Genomic DNA, 18,764 nt, shown 5'->3' with positions numbered 1-18,764 from the left:
GAAACTCGGAATGGAGGAAATTGGACATTAAACACTGTTCTATTGATATTTTTCCCATGTCATCAATTTTCTTAGTTGATCATATAAAAATGGCAGTAAACTGTTAATTTTGTCATATGTTAAACAATTGTTAAAAGTGGAAAAAAACACATTTCAGGACAGTGCTGTCTTGTTTACATTTTGGCATTTTCAAGGTGTGACTTTGAAGTTCCATGGGCCTGAAGACCTTTGCTTGTCACATTTTCTGAATATCCATGATACTAATATTTTATTATTAAAAATTGCTGGTTATTACCCTGTTAAACATTATGTAATATTGCATCAAAATTTGAAGAAACCCCTTTTTTGGACACTGCTCCCATGATGACCATTTAAGGAAAACCATGTCACTTACTGTTCTCAAACTTACAGGAAAGAAACATGGGACTAAGATACAGTTTAATTAGGCAATGCAGTCTGTTTGGTAATTCTTTCTGGCAGTTAAACAGTTTTTTGTGAAAATTAAATTTGTCACATATTGGCATTTTCAAGGTGTGACTTTGAAGTTCCATGGTCCTGAAGACCTTTTCTCGTCACATTTTCTGAATATCCATGATACTAATATTTTATTATTATGTACAGACACAGATGTGTCTGTACATATTGCCATCACCTGCGTCTGTCGTTGTCGTTTCCGTCGCCGGCGCCGTGCACTTTCCTTGTAAACATGATAAGTGGAAGGCAGTTTTAATTTTTGGCTTTATATTTACAGAGCTGATGAATATTCATAAAACGCAGGTCAAGTTCGAAAATCAGCATGATCGGGCCATTATTGTAGAAATTATGCTGTTTTTTTCACTTTTCAGCATATATGCAACATTGTAAACACATTTCAAGGAAAACCGATTGGCCTGTTGTCATGAAACTCACAGGAGTAATCGATCTTACTAAAACGCAGGTCAAGTTCGAAAACCGTCATCATCAGGCCACTATTTAAGTAGTTATGCTTTTTTTCACTTTTCAGCATATATGCAACATTGTAAACACAATATAAGAAAAACAGACAGGCCAATTGTCATTAACTCACAGGAGTGGTCAATCCTGCTAAAACACAGGTTGAGTTAAAAAAATCAGCATAATCGGGCCATTATTTTAGAAGTTATGCTGTTTTTTCACATTTCCTCAGATTCAATTCTTAGACATGTTAACAGTTTCATTATTTAATTAATAAGATACGTAAAAGTGTTTGTTTGACATTTCCTGCATCTTTACAACATTGTTAGTTGATTTTGTAAAAATGATGGTAAACTTGTTATCATGTATTGTGTAATAAAGTTTCAAAAATGGAAATAAACTCATATCATTGCAGTTTGTCAGGTTCAATCATTCACTATGTTCAGAATCTCAGAATGGAAGAAATTGGACATTTAACACTGCTCTATTGATATTTTTCCCATCTCATCAATTTTCTTAGTTGATCATATAAAAATGGCAGTAAACTGTTAATTTTGTTTTATGTTAAAAAATGTTAAAAATGGAAATAAAACATTTCAGAACAGTGCTGTCTTGTTTACATTTTGGCATTTTCAAGTTGTGACTTTGAAGTTCCATGGGCCTGAAGACCTTTGCTAGTCACAGTTTCTGAATATCCATGATACTAATATTTTATTATTAAAAATTGATGGTCATTATGCTGTTAAACATTATGTAATATTGCATCAAAATTTGAAAAAAACCTATTTTGGTCACTGCTCCCATGATGACCATTTAAGAAAAACCATGTCACTTACTGTTCTCAAACAGTACAGTAAATATGTACAGATGTGTCTGTACATATTGCCATCACCTACGGCTGTCGTCGCTGTCGCCGGCGCTGTGCACTTTCATTATAAACACGATAAGTGGAAGGCAGTTTTACTTTTTGGCTGCTTGGTAATTCTTACTGCCAGTTAAACAGTTTTTTTGTGAAAATTTAATTTTTCACATATTGGCATTTTCAAGGTGTGAGTTTGAAGTTCCACGGGCTTGAAGACCCATGCTAGTCACATTTTCTGAAAATCCATGATACGTATATTTTATTATTAAAAATTGACGGTCATTAGGCTATTAACCATTATGTAATATTGCATCAGAATAGAAGAAAACACAATTTTGGGTGCTGCTGCCATGATGACCATTATGGGAAAACCATGTTACTTATAATTGCCAAACTTTCAAAAAGAAATACAGGACTAAAATGCAGCCTGAGTTGGAAAAGTAGTCTAATTGGCTTCTTTTTCTGGAACTTATACATTTTCAAAGTGTGAACTTGAACTCCCATGGGCTTGAAGCCTTATGCTTGTTACACATTTTACTTACATTGGTATTACCTGTTGAGCATAATTAAAATTTGATGTTGAATTTGCAGTTTAACATAATGTACTTTTGCATCAGAATTGACAGTAGCCTATTTTGTGCATAGTTATTTCCTGTTTTTTGTCTGTACATTTGACAGCTTTGCTGCCTTGTTGTTATTGTTAAGCATCATCTCTCTAACTTTCACAAATATTGAAAAAGTTTTGTGAAAATTATTAACGTTTAACTATTTTAAGGCACCGCATTTTGCAGTCTTCTCAGTGTCATTTTCAATTTTCTCAAATTTATTGTCCAAAAAAATCTTTTAAATGAGACACAGTCAACTGATGAGCTTATCACAGATTTGTATTGTTGTTATACATCATCTATCCAAATGTCACAAAAATTAGACAAGATTTGTGAAAATTATTAACATTTAACTATTTTAAGCCATGGAATTTGGCAGTCTTTTCAATGTCATTTTCAGTTTTCTCACATTTATATGCTCTGAAAAATGTTTTTCATGAGACATAGTCAACTGATGAGCTTATTACAGATTTTTATTATTGTTATGCATCATCTGTCCAAATTTCACAAATCTTGAACAAGATTTGTGAAAATTATTAACGTTTAACTATTTTAAGGCACCGCATTTTGCAGTCTTTTCAATGTCATTTTCTGTTTTCTCAATTTTATTGTCCAAAAAATATTTTTTATGAGACACAGTCATTTGATGAGCTTATCACAGATTTTTATTGTTGTTATGCATCATCTATCCAAATTTCACAAAAATTAGACAAGATTTGTGAAAATTATTAACGTTTAACTATTTTAAGGCACCGCATTTTGCAGTCTTTTCAATGTCATTTTCTGTTTTCTCAATTTTATTGTCCAAAAAAATATTTTTTATGAGACACAGTCAACTGATGAGCTTATCACAGATTTTTATTGTTGTTATGCATCATCTATCCAAATTTCACAAATATAAGACAAGATTTGTGAAAATTATTAACGTTTAACTACTTTAAGCCATGGAATTTGGCAGTCGTTTCAGTGTTATTTTCAGTTTTCTCAAATTAATTGTCCAAAAAAATCTTTTTCATGAGACACAGTCAACTGATGAGCTTATCACAGATTTTTATCGTTGTTATGCATCATCTGTCCAAATTTCACAAATATTAGACAAGATTTGTGAAAATTATTAACGTTTAACTATTTCAAGCCATGGAATTTGGCAGTCTTTTCAATGTCATTTTCAGTTTTCTCACATTTATATGCTTTAAAAAATGTTTTTCATGAGACGCAGTCAACTGATGAGCTTATCACTGATTTTTATTATTGTTATGTATCATCTGTCCAAATTTCACAAATATTGGACAAGATTTGTGAAAATTATTAACGTTTAACTATTTCAAGCCATGGAATTTGGCAGTCTTTTCAATGTCATTTTCAGTATTTCTCAAATTAATATGTTCTGAAAATGTACTTTTTATTAGACATAGTCAACTGTTTAGGTTAAGTTAATCAAAATTATTGTTCAAATATTTAAGTGTGGGAAATTTGTCAATTTTTAGAATTTAATTTTCACTTTTATCAAACATATTGTTCTTTTTCCAGGTGACCTTTTCCATACAGCGTGATGGCTTTTTTGGTGAACTGATTCTTCCTGTCTGGTCAGGGCTAATTCCTATAGAAAAAACAGACAGCAAAAGACAACAGCAAGAGCAATGCTATGTCTCATCCATGTGTACAATAGATGGTATATGGCAAGCTTTAGGACATTGTCAAATGGTGTGCTAAACCCTATTCCAGAAACCGATTGTAAGGAGGAATCTGCATCTGGTATTGGTAGTAAGGAGATGTCTTAAATGGGTATATATTCTTTTCCAGAGGACAATTGTGGGTAATTTGTCACCTCTTACACAAACAAACTCAAATCATAATATTTGATGTTTAATGTGAGTCTAATTAGATGTTGTGAAATTGAAAAAAAAAAATTGTAGATAATTCTCACTCTTCACATACAAAATGTCAATCAACTACAATTCTATCACACACTGTCAACTGTTAAGCTTATCACAGATTTTTGTTATTGTTAAGCATCATCTCTCCAACTTTCACAAATATTGAAAAAGTTTTGTGAAAATTATTAACGTTTAACTATTTTAAGGCACCGCATTTTGCAGTTTTCTCAGTGTCATTTTCAATTTTCTCAAATTTATTGTCCAAAAAAATCTTTTAAATGAGACACAGTCAACTGATGAGCTTATCACAGATTTGTATTGTTGTTATACATCATCTATCCAAATTTCACAAAAATTAGACAAGATTTGTGAAAATTATTAACGTTTAACTATTTTAAGGCACCGCATTTTGCAGTCTTTTCAATGTCATTTTCTGTTTTCTCAATTTTATTGTCCAAAAAAATATTTTTTATGAGACACAGTCATTTGATGAGCTTATCACAGATTTTTATTGTTGTTATGCATCATCTATCCAAATTTCACAAATATAAGACAAGATTTGTGAAAATTATTAACGTTTAACTACTTTAAGCCATGGAATTTGGCAGTCGTTTCAGTGTTATTTTCAGTTTTCTCAAATTAATTGTCCAAAAAAATCTTTTTCATGAGACACAGTCAACTGATGAGCTTATCACAGATTTTTATCGTTGTTATGCATCATCTGTCCAAATTTCACAAATATTAGACAAGATTTGTGAAAATTATTGACGTTTAACTATTTCAAGCCATGGAATTTGGCAGTCTTTTCAATGTCATTTTCAGTTTTCTCACATTTATATGCTTTAAAAAATGTTTTTCATGAGACGCAGTCAACTGATGAGCTTATCACTGATTTTTATTATTGTTATGTATCATCTGTCCAAATTTCACAAATATTGGACAAGATTTGTGAAAATTATTAACGTTTAACTATTTCAAGCCATGGAATTTGGCAGTCTTTTCAATGTCATTTTCAGTATTTCTCAAATTAATATGTTCTGAAAATGTACTTTTTATTAGACATAGTCAACTGTTTAGGTTAAGTTAATCAAAATTATTGTTCAAATATTTAAGTGTGGGAAATTTGTCAATTTTTAGAATTTAATTTTCACTTTTATCAAACATATTGTTCTTTTTCCAGGTGACCTTTTCCATACAGCGTGATGGCTTTTTTGGTGAACTGATTCTTCCTGTCTGGTCAGGGCTAATTCCTATAGAAAAAACAGACAGCAAAAGACAACAGCAAGAGCAATGCTATGTCTCATCCATGTGTACAATAGATGGTATATGGCAAGCTTTAGGACATTGTCAAATGGTGTGCTAAACCCTATTCCAGAAACCGATTGTAAGGAGGAATCTGCATCTGGTATTGGTAGTAAGGAGATGTCTTAAATGGGTATATATTCTTTTCCAGAGGACAATTGTGGGTAATTTGTCACCTCTTACACAAACAAACTCAAATCATAATATTTGATGTTTAATGTGAGTCTAATTAGATGTTGTGAAATTGAAAAAAAAAAATTGTAGATAATTCTCACTCTTCACATACAAAATGTCAATCAACTACAATTCTATCACACACTGTCAACTGTTAAGCTTATCACAGATTTTTGTTATTGTTAAGCATCATCTCTCCAACTTTCACAAATATTGAAAAAGTTTTGTGAAAATTATTAACGTTTAACTATTTTAAGGCACCGCATTTTGCAGTTTTCTCAGTGTCATTTTCAATTTTCTCAAATTTATTGTCCAAAAAAATCTTTTAAATGAGACACAGTCAACTGATGAGCTTATCACAGATTTGTATTGTTGTTATACATCATCTATCCAAATTTCACAAAAATTAGACAAGATTTGTGAAAATTATTAACGTTTAACTATTTTAAGGCACCGCATTTTGCAGTCTTTTCAATGTCATTTTCTGTTTTCTCAATTTTATTGTCCAAAAAAATATTTTTTATGAGACACAGTCATTTGATGAGCTTATCACAGATTTTTATTGTTGTTATGCATCATCTATCCAAATTTCACAAATATAAGACAAGATTTGTGAAAATTATTAACGTTTAACTACTTTAAGCCAAGGAATTTGGCAGTCGTTTCAGTGTTATTTTCAGTTTTCTCAAATTAATTGTCCAAAAAAATCTTTTTCATGAGACACAGTCAACTGATGAGCTTATCACAGATTTTTATCGTTGTTATGCATCATCTGTCCAAATTTCACAAATATTAGACAAGATTTGTGAAAATTATTAACGTTTAACTATTTCAAGCCATGGAATTTGGCAGTCTTTTCAATGTCATTTTCAGTTTTCTCACATTTATATGCTTTAAAAAATGTTTTTCATGAGACGCAGTCAACTGATGAGCTTATCACTGATTTTTATTATTGTTATGTATCATCTGTCCAAATTTCACAAATATTGGACAAGATTTGTGAAAATTATTAACGTTTAACTATTTCAAGCCATGGAATTTGGCAGTCTTTTCAATGTCATTTTCAGTATTTCTCAAATTAATATGTTCTGAAAATGTCCTTTTTATTAGACATAGTCAACTGTTTAGGTTAAGTTAATCAAAATTATTGTTCAAATATTTAAGTGTGGGAAATTTGTCAATTTTTAGAATTTAATTTTCACTTTTATCAAACATATTGTTCTTTTTCCAGGTGACCTTTTCCATACAGCGTGATGGCTTTTTTGGTGAACTGATTCTTCCTGTCTGGTCAGGGCTAATTCCTATAGAAAAAACAGACAGCAAAAGACAACAGCAAGAGCAATGCTATGTCTCATCCATGTGTTCAATAGATGGTATATGGCAAGCTTTAGGACATTGTCAAATGGTGTGCTAAACCCTATTCCAGAAACCGATTGTAAGGAGGAATCTGCATCTGGTATTGGTAGTAAGGAGATGTCTTAAATGGGTATATATTCTTTTCCAGAGGACAATTATGGGTAATTTGTCACCTCTTACACAAACAAACTCAAATCATAATATTTGATGTTTAATGTGAGTCTAATTAGATGTTGTGAAATTGAAAAAGAAATATTGTAGATAATTCTCAATCTTCGCATACAAAATGTCAATCAACTACAATTCTATCACACACTGTCAACTGTTAAGCTTATCACAGATTTTTGTTATTGTTAAGCATCATCTCTCCAACTTTCACAAATATTGAAAAAGTTTTGTGAAAATTATTAACGTTTAACTATTTTAAGGCACCGCATTTTGCAGTCTTCTCAGTGTCATTTTCAATTTTCTCAAATTTATTGTCCAAAAAAATCTTTTAAATGAGACACAGTCAACTGATGAGCTTATCACATATTATCACAGATTTGTATTGTTGTTATACATCATTTGTCCAAATTTCACAAAAATTAGACAAGATTTGTGAAAATTATTAACGTTTAACTATTTTAAGCCATGGAATTTGGCAGTCTTTTCAATGTCATTTTTAGTTTTCTCACATTTATATGCTCTGAAAAATGTTTTTCATGAGACATAGTCAACTGATGAGCTTATTACAGATTTTTATTATTGTTATGCATCATCTGTCCAAATTTCACAAATCTTGAACAAGATTTGTGAAAATTATTAACGTTTAACTATTTTAAGCCATGGAATTTGGCAGTCGTTTCAGTGTTATTTTCAGTTTTCTCAAATTAATTGTCCAAAAAAAATCTTTTTCATGAGACACAGTCAACTGATGAGCTCATCACAGATTTTTATTGTTGTTATGCATCATCTATCCAAATTTCACAAATATTAGACAAGATTTGTGAAAATTATTAACATTTAACTATTTTAAGCCATGGAATTTTGCAGTCTTTTCAATGTCATTTTCAGTTTTCTCACATTTATATGTTTTAAAAAATGTTTTTCATGAGACGCAGTCAACTGATGAGCTTATCACAGATTTTTATTATTGTTATGCATCATCTATCCAAATTTCACAAATATAAGACAAGATTTGTGAAAATTATTAACGTTTAACTAATTTAAGCCATGGAATTTGGCAGTCTTTTCAATGTCATTTTCAGTTTTCTCACATTTATATGCTCTGAAAAATGTTTTTGATGAGACATAGTCAACTGATGAGCTTATTACAGATTTTTATTATTGTTATGCATCATCTGTCCAAATTTCCCAAATCTTGAACAAGATTTGTGAAAATTATTAACGTTTAACTATTTTAAGGCACCGCATTTTGCAGTCTTTTCAATGTCATTTTCTGTTTTCTCAATTTTATTGTCCAAAAAAATCTTTTTCATGAGACACAGTCAACTGATGAGCTTATCACAGATTTTTATCGTTGTTATGCATCATCTGTCCAAATTTCACAAATATTAGACAAGATTTGTGAAAATTATTGACGTTTAACTATTTCAAGCCATGGAATTTGGCAGTCTTTTCAATGTCATTTTCAGTTTTCTCACATTTATATGCTTTAAAAAATGTTTTTCATGAGACGCAGTCAACTGATGAGCTTATCACTGATTTTTATTATTGTTATGTATCATCTGTCCAAATTTCACAAATATTGGACAAGATTTGTGAAAATTATTAACGTTTAACTATTTCAAGCCATGGAATTTGGCAGTCTTTTCAATGTCATTTTCAGTATTTCTCAAATTAATATGTTCTGAAAATGTACTTTTTATTAGACATAGTCAACTGTTTAGGTTAAGTTAATCAAAATTATTGTTCAAATATTTAAGTGTGGGAAATTTGTCAATTTTTAGAATTTAATTTTCACTTTTATCAAACATATTGTTCTTTTTCCAGGTGACCTTTTCCATACAGCGTGATGGCTTTTTTGGTGAACTGATTCTTCCTGTCTGGTCAGGGCTAATTCCTATAGAAAAAACAGACAGCAAAAGACAACAGCAAGAGCAATGCTATGTCTCATCCATGTGTACAATAGATGGTATATGGCAAGCTTTAGGACATTGTCAAATGGTGTGCTAAACCCTATTCCAGAAACCGATTGTAAGGAGGAATCTGCATCTGGTATTGGTAGTAAGGAGATGTCTTAAATGGGTATATATTCTTTTCCAGAGGACAATTGTGGGTAATTTGTCACCTCTTACACAAACAAACTCAAATCATAATATTTGATGTTTAATGTGAGTCTAATTAGATGTTGTGAAATTGAAAAAAAAAATTGTAGATAATTCTCACTCTTCACATACAAAATGTCAATCAACTACAATTCTATCACACACTGTCAACTGTTAAGCTTATCACAGATTTTTGTTATTGTTAAGCATCATCTCTCCAACTTTCACAAATATTGAAAAAGTTTTGTGAAAATTATTAACGTTTAACTATTTTAAGGCACCGCATTTTGCAGTTTTCTCAGTGTCATTTTCAATTTTCTCAAATTTATTGTCCAAAAAAATCTTTTAAATGAGACACAGTCAACTGATGAGGTTATCACAGATTTGTATTGTTGTTATACATCATCTATCCAAATTTCACAAAAATTAGACAAGATTTGTGAAAATTATTAACGTTTAACTATTTTAAGGCACCGCATTTTGCAGTCTTTTCAATGTCATTTTCTGTTTTCTCAATTTTATTGTCCAAAAAAATATTTTTTATGAGACACAGTCATTTGATGAGCTTATCATAGATTTTTATTGTTGTTATGCATCATCTATCCAAATTTCACAAATATAAGACAAGATTTGTGAAAATTATTAACGTTTAACTACTTTAAGCCAAGGAATTTGGCAGTCGTTTCAGTGTTATTTTCAGTTTTCTCAAATTAATTGTCCAAAAAAATCTTTTTCATGAGACACAGTCAACTGATGAGCTTATCACAGATTTTTATCGTTGTTATGCATCATCTGTCCAAATTTCACAAATATTAGACAAGATTTGTGAAAATTATTAACGTTTAACTATTTCAAGCCATGGAATTTGGCAGTCTTTTCAATGTCATTTTCAGTTTTCTCACATTTATATGCTTTAAAAAATGTTTTTCATGAGACGCAGTCAACTGATGAGCTTATCACTGATTTTTATTATTGTTATGTATCATCTGTCCAAATTTCACAAATATTGGACAAGATTTGTGAAAATTATTAACATTTAACTATTTCAAGCCATGGAATTTGGCAGTCTTTTCAATGTCATTTTCAGTATTTCTCAAATTAATATGTTCTGAAAATGTACTTTTTATTAGACATAGTCAACTGTTTAGGTTAAGTTAATCAAAATTATTGTTCAAATATTTAAGTGTGGGAAATTTGTCAATTTTTAGAATTTAATTTTCACTTTTATCAAACATATTGTTCTTTTTCCAGGTGACCTTTTCCATACAGCGTGATGGCTTTTTTGGTGAACTGATTCTTCCTGTCTGGTCAGGGCTAATTCCTATAGAAAAAACAGACAGCAAAAGACAACAGCAAGAGCAATGCTATGTCTCATCCATGTGTACAATAGATGGTATATGGCAAGCTTTAGGACATTGTCAAATGGTGTGCTAAACCCTATTCCAGAAACCGATTGTAAGGAGGAATCTGCATCTGGTATTGGTAGTAAGGAGATGTCTTAAATGGGTATATATTCTTTTCCAGAGGACAATTGTGGGTAATTTGTCACCTCTTACACAAACAAACTCAAATCATAATATTTGATGTTTAATGTGAGTCTAATTAGATGTTGTGAAATTGAAAAAAAAAAATTGTAGATAATTCTTACTCTTCACATACAAAATGTCAATCAACTACAATTCTATCACACACTGTCAACTGTTAAGCTTATCACAGATTTTTGTTATTGTTAAGCATCATCTCTCCAACTTTCACAAATATTGAAAAAGTTTTGTGAAAATTATTAACGTTTAACTATTTTAAGGCACCGCATTTTGCAGTTTTCTCAGTGTCATTTTCAATTTTCTCAAATTTATTGTCAAAAAAAATCTTTTAAATGAGACACAGTCAACTGATGAGCTTATCACAGATTTGTATTGTTGTTATACATCATCTATCCAAATTTCACAAAAATTAGACAAGATTTGTGAAAATTATTAACGTTTAACTATTTTAAGGCACCGCATTTTGCAGTCTTTTCAATGTCATTTTCTGTTTTCTCAATTTTATTGTCCAAAAAAATATTTTTTATGAGACACAGTCATTTGATGAGCTTATCACAGATTTTTATTGTTGTTATGCATCATCTATCCAAATTTCACAAATATAAGACAAGATTTGTGAAAATTATTAACGTTTAACTACTTTAAGCCATGGAATTTGGCAGTCGTTTCAGTGTTATTTTCAGTTTTCTCAAATTAATTGTCCAAAAAAATCTTTTTCATGAGACACAGTCAACTGATGAGCTTATCACAGATTTTTATCGTTGTTATGCATCATCTGTCCAAATTTCACAAATATTAGACAAGATTTGTGAAAATTATTAACGTTTAACTATTTCAAGCCATGGAATTTGGCAGTCTTTTCAATGTCATTTTCAGTTTTCTCACATTTATATGCTTTAAAAATGTTTTTCATGAGACGCAGTCAACTGATGAGCTTATCACTGATTTTTATTATTGTTATGTATCATCTGTCCAAATTTCACAAATATTGGACAAGATTTGTGAAAATTATTAACGTTTAACTATTTCAAGCCATGGAATTTGGCAGTCTTTTCAATGTCATTTTCAGTATTTCTCAAATTAATATGTTCTGAAAATGTCCTTTTTATTAGACATAGTCAACTGTTTAGGTTAAGTTAATCAAAATTATTGTTCAAATATTTAAGTGTGGGAAATTTGTCAATTTTTAGAATTTAATTTTCACTTTTATCAAACATATTGTTCTTTTTCCAGGTGACCTTTTCCATACAGCGTGATGGCTTTTTTGGTGAACTGATTCTTCCTGTCTGGTCAGGGCTAATTCCTATAGAAAAAACAGACAGCAAAAGACAACAGCAAGAGCAATGCTATGTCTCATCCATGTGTACAATAGATGGTATATGGCAAGCTTTAGGACATTGTCAAATGGTGTGCTAAACCCTATTCCAGAAACCGATTGTAAGGAGGAATCTGCATCTGGTATTGGTAGTAAGGAGATGTCTTAAATGGGTATATATTCTTTTCCAGAGGACAATTGTGGGTAATTTGTCACCTCTTACACAAACAAACTCAAATCATAATATTTGATGTTTAATGTGAGTCTAATTAGATGTTGTGAAATTGAAAAAGAAATATTGTAGATAATTCTCAATCTTCGCATACAAAATGTCAATCAACTACAATTCTATCACACACTGTCAACTGTTAAGCTTATCACAGATTTTTGTTATTGTTAAGCATCATCTCTCCAACTTTCACAAATATTGAAAAAGTTTTGTGAAAATTATTAACGTTTAACTATTTTAAGGCACCGCATTTTGCAGTCTTCTCAGTGTCATTTTCAATTTTCTCAAATTTATTGTCCAAAAAAATCTTTTAAATGAGACACAGTCAACTGATGAGCTTATCACATATTATCACAGATTTGTATTGTTGTTATACATCATTTGTCCAAATTTCACAAAAATTAGACAAGATTTGTGAAAATTATTAACGTTTAACTATTTTAAGCCATGGAATTTGGCAGTCTTTTCAATGTCATTTTTAGTTTTCTCACATTTATATGCTCTGAAAAATGTTTTTCATGAGACATAGTCAACTGATGAGCTTATTACAGATTTTTATTATTGTTATGCATCATCTGTCCAAATTTCACAAATCTTGAACAAGATTTGTGAAAATTATTAACGTTTAACTATTTTAAGCCATGGAATTTGGCAGTCGTTTCAGTGTTATTTTCAGTTTTCTCAAATTAATTGTCCAAAAAAAATCTTTTTCATGAGACACAGTCAACTGATGAGCTCATCACAGATTTTTATTGTTGTTATGCATCATCTATCCAAATTTCACAAATATTAGACAAGATTTGTGAAAATTATTAACATTTAACTATTTTAAGCCATGGAATTTTGCAGTCTTTTCAATGTCATTTTCAGTTTTCTCACATTTATATGTTTTAAAAAATGTTTTTCATGAGACGCAGTCAACTGATGAGCTTATCACAGATTTTTATTATTGTTATGCATCATCTATCCAAATTTCACAAATATAAGACAAGATTTGTGAAAATTATTAACGTTTAACTAATTTAAGACATGGAATTTGGCAGTCTTTTCAATGTCATTTTCAGTTTTCTCACATTTATATGCTCTGAAAAATGCTTTTGATGAGACATAGTCAACTGATGAGCTTATTACAGATTTTTATTATTGTTATGCATCATCTGTCCAAATTTCCCAAATCTTGAACAAGATTTGTGAAAATTATTAACGTTTAACTATTTTAAGGCACCGCATTTTGCAGTCTTTTCAATGTCATTTTCTGTTTTCTCAATTTTATTGTCCAAAAAAATATTTTTTATGAGACACAGTCAACTGAAGAGCTTATCACAGATTTTTATTGTTGTTATGCATCATCTATCCAAATTTCACAAATATTAGACAAGATTTGTGAAAATTATTAACGTTTAACTATTTTAAGCCATGGAATTTTGTAGTCTTTGTAATGTCATTTTCAGTTTTTTCACATTTATATGCTCTGAAAAATGTTTTTCATGAGTCACATTCAACTGATGAGCTTATCATAGATTTTTATTCTTGTTATGCATCATCTATCCAAATTTCACAAATATTAGACAAGATTTGTGAAAATTATTAACGTTTAACTATTTTAAGCCATGGAATTTGGCAGTCTTTTAAATGTCATTTTCAGTTTTCTCACATTTATATGCTCTGAAAAATCTTTTTCATTAGACACAGTCAACTGATAGTTTTTCAGATTTTAAGCATCATTTGTACAAATTTCAAAAATATTGGACTAGATTTGTCAAAACTATTAACATTTAACTATTTTATACCATGAAAATTGCCAGTCTTTTTAATGTTATATTCATTTTTCTCAATTATATTGTCTTAAAAAATCTTCTGCATTGGACCCAGTCAACTGATGAGGTTATTATTGTTGTTATGCATCATTTGTTTAAATTTCACAAAGATTGGACCAGATTTGACAAAATTATTAATGTTTAACTATTTTAAGTCATGGAATTTGGCAGTCTTTTCAATGTCATTTTCAGTTTTCTCAAAAATATATGTTCTGAAAAAATCTTTTTCATTTGACATTGTCAACTGATGTGCTTTTCACAGATTTTTTAGATGTTAAGCATGATTTGTACAAATTTCACAAATATTGAAGTAGATTTGCCAACATTATTAATGTTTAACTATTTTAAGTTATCGAATTTGGCATTTTTTTCAATGTTGTCATCTATTTAGCTAAACTTTTTCAAAAGTATTTATGTTTAACTATTTTAATCTGGGAAATTTATCACTTTTTAATATTTAATTTACACTTTTTTCAAATATATTTTGTCAAATGGTGTGCTAAACCCTATTCCAGAAACTGATTGTAAGGAGGAATCTGCACCTGGTATTGGTAGTAAGAAGAAGTCTTGAATGGGTATATGTTGTTTTCTAGGTCACATTTCTGGACAATTTGTCACCTCTACACAAGCAAACAAATGATCACATTTGATGTTTCTTTGGAGACTGAATGATATATTGAATGATATATATGATATATTGGCGTATTAAAATATTTGTTTTCAATAATTCTCACTCTTCTCATATAAATTGCCAATAAGCTGCACTTCTGTTACACACAGTCAACTGATAAGCTTATCACAGATATCTGCAGTTGTCAAATGTCATTTTTTCAAAATTAAAAAGAAATAAAATATAATTGACAAAATTGTTAATATTTAATTATATTCATGATGGTAATTTTGATACATTTTAAGTCTTATTGCACATTGTTCTCTGCCACCACGTCACTGTTACTGCTTCTCCTCTTAAACTATAAGAGACCATGTATCCATCTCTTGTATGTAGGTCAGATATAATCTCAACTTGATCCATGTGAATTTTGGGTACGTGGTGCTGGGGTGTAGGTGTGGTGTTCGTCACATTGCACCCTTGTCCAAAATTTGCAAAATGAAATGCAAAATATCTCCCAAACTAAAGGCATTGCAGGAAAAGTTTCTATGGATGACTGAAAGTGGTGTGTGGGATTTGAAATATGCCCATTTAAGGTTAAATGGGCCAAAATTTTCTTTAAAATTTTTTTTCATTCATGCTGATTTTCTGAATCTACACAGACCTATCCTATAATATTATGGGCAGGTATTACCCTTAGGGTTATCTTTCATCTTCGTGAGTTTGGGGTCAGTTGGTGCATTTTTATGGGAGAAGCAGCCAGATTTCTTAACTGCAAACTCTAATCCTGGAACCATAAATGCTAGAAACCTTTTGTTTAGTGCATTTTATAGATCTTGTCAAGCACAACACTGCAGCCAGATTTCTTAACTGCAAACTCTAATCCTGGAACCATAAATGCTAGAAACCTTTTGTTTAGTGCATTTTATAGATCTTGTCAAGCACAACACTGGGGATGGTGTCTGTTTTTGTTTTCCATATGGTATACAAGTTGCACCATATCAGAAAGTACAATGTTGCAATATCCATTGGTGAAAATAAAATGTGAAATAACTCCAAAATTAGAGGTACCCCCCATAGTTACTATAGACCTTCAATAGGAAGTCATATACTTGCAATCTGTCACCTTGAGATTGTCCTTTGACCTAATTTTCAATTTGAACTGAACTTTACAACTCTCTGTCCCTTATATTTACAAAACTGCCAGATACATGCCCAAAGTTGCTATTAAACTTGAACACGAAGTAATATACTGGCAATATATGACCTTGAAATTTACTTTGCCCACTTTTCACCGTGAACTGAACTTTGCAAGTTTTCCATCAATATATATCCAAAACTGGCAGAGATATGCCCATAGTCATACATTGGCAATCTAACTGTGACCTTGAACTTGACCCTAGACCTCCTTTTTACTATGAACTGAACTTTGCAAATTTTCTGTCCCTTATGTCTCCAAAACTGGCATGCCCACAGATACTACCGAACTTGAATAAGAACTCGTACGTTGACAGTCTTCCTGTGGCCTTGAATTTGACCCTTGACCTACTTTTAGCCATGAAGCGCACTTTTCAAATTTCCAAGCTCTGATATATACAATTGAACTTGGATGGGAAGTCCTATATCCTCATTCTTTTTGCAACCTTGAATTTGAACATTAATTCTCCCCACAATTTGTTATGAATTGTAATATATGTATTCTTCAAAAAATTGAGAACTGTTGTTTACCGTATTTTGTCAAGCACAACACTTACAGTAAGGTGGTTTCCCTTTTTTGTTTCTATAAAAATGTGCTTACTCCAGCTGGTTTTCACCTTTCTCAAATGAATTGTGAAAAAAAAACACTTTAATTACACGTAGCAGATTAACTTGCTTTTTTTTTTTTCACCTAAGTGGTATACATTTCACAAACATTGGACTAGATTTTTAAAACTATTTTTATCCATGGAATTTGCCAGTTTTTTATAGATGTTATCAGTTTTCTCAAATATGTTGTCCTAAATATTACTTTCATTACATACAGTTAACTGATCAGCTTATTTTAGATTATTTCAGTTGCTAATTAAGCCACAGTTGTACAAGTTTTACAAACATGACAGTAGGGCCTACATCTCGCACAGTTATTAACGTTTACCTATTTTAATCTGTTGAATTTAGCAGTTTTTTAAATGTAAGTTTCACTCTTTTAAAATGTTTTAAAAATATGCCGTTACACAGTCATCAGTAATCACACAGTGTAACTGATGAGTTATCACATTTCTGTTGCTGTTAAGCAGCATTTGTACAAGTATCACAAATAATGGACTAGATTTGTCAAAATTATTAATGCTTAATTTTGACTTTGACTTGAATATTCATATATAATTGTATAACATAATTGTATAACTTCAACCTTCGGGTTGTGATTCTCCAATAAAGATTATTATTATTATTATTTTATATATTTTATTTATTTTTTTAACTATTGTAAGCCATGTGATTTGCCAGTTTTTAAATGTAATAATAAAATATGTTGTCCAAAAAATCTTTTTCGTGATACACAATCAACTGATAAGCTTATCTCAGATTTATACAGTCACAAACATTGGACTTGATATGTCATTATTATTAATGTTTAACTGTTTTTATCATCGGAAGTTGCCAGTCTTTTAAGTCTAGTTTTCACTTCTCAAAAATTCACTTCAATTACACACAGTCAACAGATAAGCTTACCTCAGTCATAATCAAGTTGCTCTTTCTAGACTGAAACACAGATGTAGGTCTAACGTTAAAAAACCAACCTTATTAGATTTTTGCTCACATACATCCGTTCATACATGTAGATTCATGTGTGGACATACAAAGACGTAGATGTCATATACAGCTACATGTAGTATGTTGATATCATAATGTGACAGGTCCTTATTGCAACAGACACGATCATATTTTCCTCCAGGTGGCGTTATAGTACTGCCCAGTTTGTCAAACATGGCGAAAACTGTTCAGATAAAAGCAGTGAACCATTTTAGAATCGCCATTGACCTCATTACATTATTTCATTTTGGCTGTTTTCTTCTGGTTTCTTTTTGGGAATATATTTAACACAAATGCACTATATATACATATATATGCATTTGATTTTAGTTAATTTTTAATCAAGTTTTGCTTGTCAGATAAGAGTGAGGGTTGGACAGAAAAGCTTTAGCCCCTCCCCCATAAAGCAAATTGAACCTACTCTCTGGGAAGAGTTGTTACACCTTACGTGATCAGGGAGTGGATGCGAGGCGGTGTGGAAACTAAGTATACGAATATTTATGTTTCAACCAATTCGGTATAACGTTTCAATGTATCAGTGTTAGGGATTTAATGTTCACATATTTGTAATTAATTTTATAAGAAGTATTGTGACGCCTGCATGCATAAAAATGGTTTGGCCATTCCCCAGTGTTTCCTCCACAACATTTTGCTTCCTCCATAACTTCACCTTATCACGTCCTATGGAAATGAAAACTATTTCGGACTTCGTTAGTAGAAAAAGTATCGTCAGTTGAAGACGTACCAGGAGTATATTTACTAGAAGCAGACAAAAAAGGGGAAATGCTGTGGAATCTCCCATTTAAATTCCTATTTTCCTGTAAATATTTGTAGTAAGCGGTTGGAGGTCGAAATAAAAGCATAACAGACAGTAGGTACACTGTATAAGACTTCCATTTCTAAAAACGATTTCACTAGTCCAGTTGTACTATTTCAGTCCGTTGAATATATAAGTTTAATTATAGCTACACGTACAGATCTTTGTGTGACGTGCTCTATTCTCGTAAGACCTTCAAGTTTGCCGTCGTGTCCTTTGTTAAATGTTAAATACAATAATGATTACCCTCTACCAGGGCC

General features: G+C 30.8%; 1 long non-coding RNA gene across 1 annotated transcript in view; it reads right to left on the bottom strand.

The window, feature by feature from the left end:
• Positions 1 to 17,837, bottom strand: part of LOC147761272 (uncharacterized) — a 96,466-nt gene extending 78,629 nt beyond the window's left edge. The window contains exon 1 of the long non-coding RNA XR_015335209.1: positions 17,675 to 17,837. This is a non-coding gene — a long non-coding RNA (uncharacterized LOC147761272). The remainder of the gene's footprint in view (positions 1 to 17,674) is intronic.
• Positions 17,838 to 18,764: the final 927 nt, after the last annotated feature.

This window comes from Lingula anatina, chromosome 6 (assembly GCF_051362555.1).
Source record: "Lingula anatina isolate TDL-2025a chromosome 6, LinAna3.0, whole genome shotgun sequence".
NCBI lineage: Eukaryota > Metazoa > Brachiopoda > Lingulata > Lingulida > Lingulidae > Lingula > Lingula anatina.
The sequence above is the reverse complement of the archived record's forward strand: the minus strand, read 5'-3'. Positions and strand labels throughout refer to the sequence as shown.